We start from the raw sequence: 5,554 nt of genomic DNA, 5'->3' as shown, positions 1-5,554 counted from the left end.
CGCCCGCCGCCGCCAACCGCCGCCGCCGCCCCGCCCCCGGGCACCGCCTCCCCCCGGCGGCGGGGCGGGACCGCGCCTCACGCCACGGCCGGGCCGCGCCTCGCCTCAGGGGGCGGCGGGGGCGCTGCGGGCGCGGGGGGGGGGCCCGGGCGGGTGTCGGTGCTGGAGCGGAGCTGCGCCTTTGCGGAAGGGAGGCTCCCGCCTGGGCTGCGCCGGCAGCCGAGCAGCGGCTTTGGACGGGCGCGGAAAAGTTCATCAGCGTGTTAATTTTGCTTCAGAGTTACTAATTGAAAAGTTCATCAGCGTGTTAATTTTGCTTCAGAGTTACTAATTGCTGATTTCCACGCGTTGGGCTCCGATCCCGCGCGCTGTGGCCGTGCAGCTGCCATGCACGCCGGCTCCCCAGCGCGGCACGTCGGGCTGCCCCCGGGCCCCGCCGGCGCGGCCGCTGCCTCGGGCGGGCGTCAGGTGGCCGGGCCGCTGTGGCGGCCAGCAGGTTCGGGAGCGCTGGTTGCAGTCCGCCGCTCTGTTTGGGGTCTGTTTGTGTGGAATCTGTTCGGGATCAGTTTGGGATCCGGTGGGGAGGAAGCGTAGCACAAGCTGGGTGCGCCGCAGCCTCCCTGTGGTTTCGCCGCCGCTTTATCGCCTTCACGGCCCGGTACCTGACAGCGCGCTGCTGGTATGAAGTATGTAATTTAGCTGATACTGCCGTCTGCTGAGAAAAATGCAGGCTAGTCTTGGTGTCACAGCTTCAGGGGCTAACACGTTGGCCCGGGATCTCTAGAGGGTCGCGTAGTCCGACTTTCTGCTGAAATCGGAATCCGGGTAGACCAGGTGGCTCAGGGTTCTTGCACTGAAGCTCTTCAGAGATGGAGTTTACACAGCCTCTTTGAACAAACCGTTCCACTCTTTGACCGCACTTACAGTAAAATTTTTTGCCTGTATCTAAAGAGATTTTCCCATGTTCCGGCTTGAGCCTGTCGCCTCCCCTGCTGCCGTGGTGGCCGCCTGAGAAGCGTGTGGCTCCCCCTTCTCTGCATCCTCCTGTGTGGTAGCTGCGGGGAGCGGGAAGATGCCCCAGGAGCCAGCTTTCAGCTTAGGGCTGAGCAAACACAGCTCATGTACTCCAGCAGCCCCAGCCATCGTGGTAACAGTAAACTGGACTTGCTCCTGTATGTCGGTGTCTTTTTCTTTTTTTCTTTTTTTTTTATTCTGGGGATCCCCCACCTGGGCACAGCACTCCAAGTCCCAAAGACAGGGGAATGACCCCCAGCCCTTGGCCTGCTGGGTTACCCCCTCGCTGATACAGCCCGTTGACTCATGTTCAGCATCTTGCCCTACCCAGCCACCCCGTTCTTTTCTGCCAAACTGCTTTCCATTCAGTCACTGCCTAGCTTGTACTTTTCATGGGATTATTCCATCCCAGGTGCAGGACTGTCATTTGGCAAGTGCTAAACAAAGGTAGAGTACCTGAAGTTATATTGTGTTTTAATGTTCATGTCATAAATAAATAACTTATGCGGCACTATGCAGCATGATCCTAAAAACAGGGAACCGAGTTGCCACATTTTCTAGACACTCCACGTAAGCAGAGAATGCATGCAGTGGGCATAGCTCGCATAGCTACATGTTAAAAAAATGCAAGAACCTTGTTTCAGTGCGTGCGAAAAAGGTGAAAGATAGCAAAACTGACTGAAGAGAAATGGCATTTTCTTCCTGAATGAAGTACATGAAGAAGGAGTGATTTAAGAATCAGGGCTGAAGAACCAATTTATAATCTTGCAGCGACAAATTCTGCCATAAACTAATTAAGTCCATAACCTCACACTTTACCACCTACAGTATGAACAGAGAGAAGAGGTGGTATTTTAGGATTTATCTGAATCTCTATTGAATATCTGTATTTAGATGGCTATCGAAAGTCACACTGTTATTCCAGTGCAGTCCCCCAGAGAGTGCTGCCTGTTTGCACTCACAAGCTAAAGTGGAGTGGTATAGGTGTGAAGACTAACAAACACTAATCAGACCAACCCTATCTTTGGTCATAGAGACTTCTGAAATCTCGTTAATGGCAGGTGTGGAAACTCAAAACACGTATCTGTTTTTATGTTGCCTCTGTACACTGGTAGCCAGCAGACCAGAGCAGGGTAATCCTTCAGTTCTGCTTCAGCCTTTGGTCTTCGTCGTGGCTGCATGCCTTATTGAGGGGGTGGGGATGCAGAGCCGTCTCTAGCAGCTCCTGGGAATTTAAGTGTAGTTGCATGAGCGTTATTGATGATAAAGTTGGCACCGTTGACTATGTCATCTTGAAGTTCTCTCTTTCCTTCTGGGTAGGGAAAAAGTAGCCCTGAAGAGTTAACCCAGATCGATGCTGCCAATAGCTCGTTGCCTTGTCTGTGTTACACATGGCCCAAAAGAGACCACCCCCACTCCCAACTGCTCTTATTGAAGGACATTTATCCAGTTATGTCTTATAAGGTTCTCTTTTAAACCCAGGATTATGCACAACTGTTAGGGACCACCTGCTTGGAAGGCTAATGGGGAATACTTATGGCAGTTCTCAGCAGCATATTCAAAACTGAATTTTGCTGCCCGAGAGACCAATATTAATTCATCATGTAGGGTGTTGCTTGGTGCCTCCATCACACCAAACAAGTCCTTTAATTGTCCATTAGGATCAAATCAGCTTGCTCCCTCACCGGCTACCCTGAATGGTGTAAAGGTGCCTATCAGGAAATGGGTGAAATAGCTGCCTGCTATGTTCTGTTCTATGTCTTTGATGGAAAGCTCTGAGCATTGTCTTCAGAGGTGTAGGCCTTACTGTGTATCCATCGCTTTACTCAATGCTGAAATGAAACCTGTGTTGCCACTTCTAGAAACTCAGGCACCTAGTGGTAATGACCTGGAAATTTTTAGGTGGCAATCTGTCTGAAGAATTACTTCTACATACAAATGGAAACACAGTATGCGATTGCTTTGCAGAAAAATCAGTTAAAATGTCCATTGCTCTTTATTCTCCATAATTTATTATGAGCCTGTATTATTTCTATTGCGATAGCGCTCAGAGGCACTTGCAAGAAGTGGGAGCTACGTTAAGCAATGCCCTGCACCAGCACATGGGAAAGCGGGACATTCTCTGTGGATGTCTTGCAATCTGTGAAGACAAGCTGCAACAGGTGGGTGAGAAGTTTCATCCAGTTTCTCACACTTTTTTTTTTTTTTTTTTCAGTAGAGCCTGTCCAAACCACTATAGCTTGCTCCAAGACTGTTTTTCCAGCTAAACCGGAATAATACTTGTACCAAACAAAGCTGGTGTTTCCTATTTGGTGTTGTAAGCAAAACATATTCTTTTCATCAGCTCATTTGTCAGCCTTCCTCACCTGTGGAGGCCTGCTTGCCTTTTAATTATACACGCTCCAATGTACCTGTTACTTTGGTCAGATGTTCTTGGCTTCAGACTTCCCATGTGGGGTCAAATCAGGCAGAGGGGGCTGACAGCAATCTGCCTAATGCTGCCAGTACTCAAATAAACATGTAGTATGTCAGGTGATGCTGAATCAGGTCTTTTTATCTTTTCATCTTTGTATCTGCCCTAGTGTATTTTGATGGCTGCTTTACCAACCTGTGTCCCTATCTAACCTTAAAAGTCGTATAGTCACTCTTTAAGATCACATCCTTTCTGCATTTATTTTTGAAGTCATTGAAACTTGTTCATTTTTATTACAATTCCGTGATGTTTTTTATTGCCTAGCAGCAAAAGCTTGGGACTTGAATTCAAACAATTGAAAGTTTGTTCCAGTTTAGCTACAAACTTGCTGGACGATCTGGGCAGGTCCCAGCCTCTCCAGTGCAATTTCTTCTTCTGTAAAGTGGTGCCAGTTGCATGGCAAGATGTGGCCCAAGAGCTCCACACCCAGGTGTCAACCAGTGAACTGTTGAAGGAAAACACTATAGAAATGCAGCTTACTGTAGCAGTCTGGAGACAGGCTGCACTTGTTGCTGTGAGCAAAGAGGTGCAGTGTGTACCTGTGCCAGATACTGTACGTAAGCACTGATATGCTAACACATTCAAGGTCTGACCTATTAATGGCTGTGTACGGCTCCTGGTTTGCATTAACGTTGGTTGACTGAATCCCTGTGAGCACCATGCTGCCACTTGGTGAGTAACTCTGGGTTTGCTGTCGAATTGGAGAATATGAGCAGAACTGTCATAGGGTCCCTGACAGTACTACCAAAACCTGACTTGGCAGGAGGAACAGGAGGTAGGTTTACCAGCTGCAATTCACCTGAGGAACAGCCTGTTCATGGCTGAACTTGAAGACTTTTTGTCAGTTTTATAACAGTTTTCCCAAGTGAGTAGGGTCTGATGCAGTAATATGGCCAAGGGAGCACCTGCAGAAGCTGTTCTTGGGGTCTCCAGAAAGCGGAATAGTTTTTCTTCCCCTTCATGCAGTCCAGATAAGAAGACCACGAGGTTATGGTATCACTTTTCCAAGGGGATTACATGAGCCCATCCTCATATGCTGGATACAAAGTACATATGCATACATATATACATATATCCCACACAAGAAAATATCTGTGCAGTACATATAAAATTGCAGTCTGTTCCATGCCTGTGTGGTAGGTTAGTGTCATATTCCATCTGTGCATCCAAGCCAGCGAAACATCTGCCATAGCAAAGAGTTGCGTCCCTTATTCCTTCCTGACTTAGTTGTGTTCACCACTGGCACATCCCTGACTGCTCTGCTAATCTCTGCTGCCTGGCAAGGTGCAGCACTATGTAGCCCTTGTGCCAGCTGTGAATGAACTGACTTGACATTAAAAGCTGGACATTAAAGCGTTAGTCCATTTTAAATGCCTTGTCAACATTGTGAGAGCAAAATGGATTATTCAGAGACGACTTAGGTATGTGCCTCAGATTTCGATTTGCTGTTCAGCTACAGCCACAGTTGCTAGGCATATGGTCTTGTTATTGATCCCATGAGAGCCAGCATCTCTTTAAATCACTGTGGAGATAAAGCAAAAGTTGCATTGATTCATATATTTTAAAATTAAGGAGGCTATTATGATCATATAATGTTGGTTCCTGCATATTGTAAAATTTCATCCAGTAATTCCTGCATCAAACACAAAATGTTTCAGGTGAAACACATCTTGCAGACTGAAAAGTAATTTATTTTTTTTCCAAAACTCAAATGATGAAGGAATCATCTCAGCAATTTGTTTCAGTAGATAATTATCCTTACTCTTGAAAATCCACAGCTTGAAGTTTGAATTTGTCTTGTTTCCAGCACCTTGACATTCTTTTGTTACGCTTTCATGTGCAAAATTAAGGAGCCTTCCACTACCAGAAATTATCCTTTGTAGTGATTTAGGCCATGAACAAGTCACAGCACTTTCTCTTGATATTCTCTGAATAGATGGAGATGTATTACTGAGTTGTGGCTGTAGGAATTTTTGACAATGACTGAAAATGTAGCTCATCACAATAGAAAATTGTAGGAATAAGGCAAAAAGTGTGGGACATCAAACACAAGATCAAAAATACAAT

This window comes from Falco cherrug, chromosome 3 (genome assembly GCF_023634085.1).
Source record: "Falco cherrug isolate bFalChe1 chromosome 3, bFalChe1.pri, whole genome shotgun sequence".
Classification (NCBI taxonomy): Eukaryota; Metazoa; Chordata; class Aves; order Falconiformes; family Falconidae; genus Falco; species Falco cherrug.
This window is presented reverse-complemented; position numbering follows the sequence as displayed.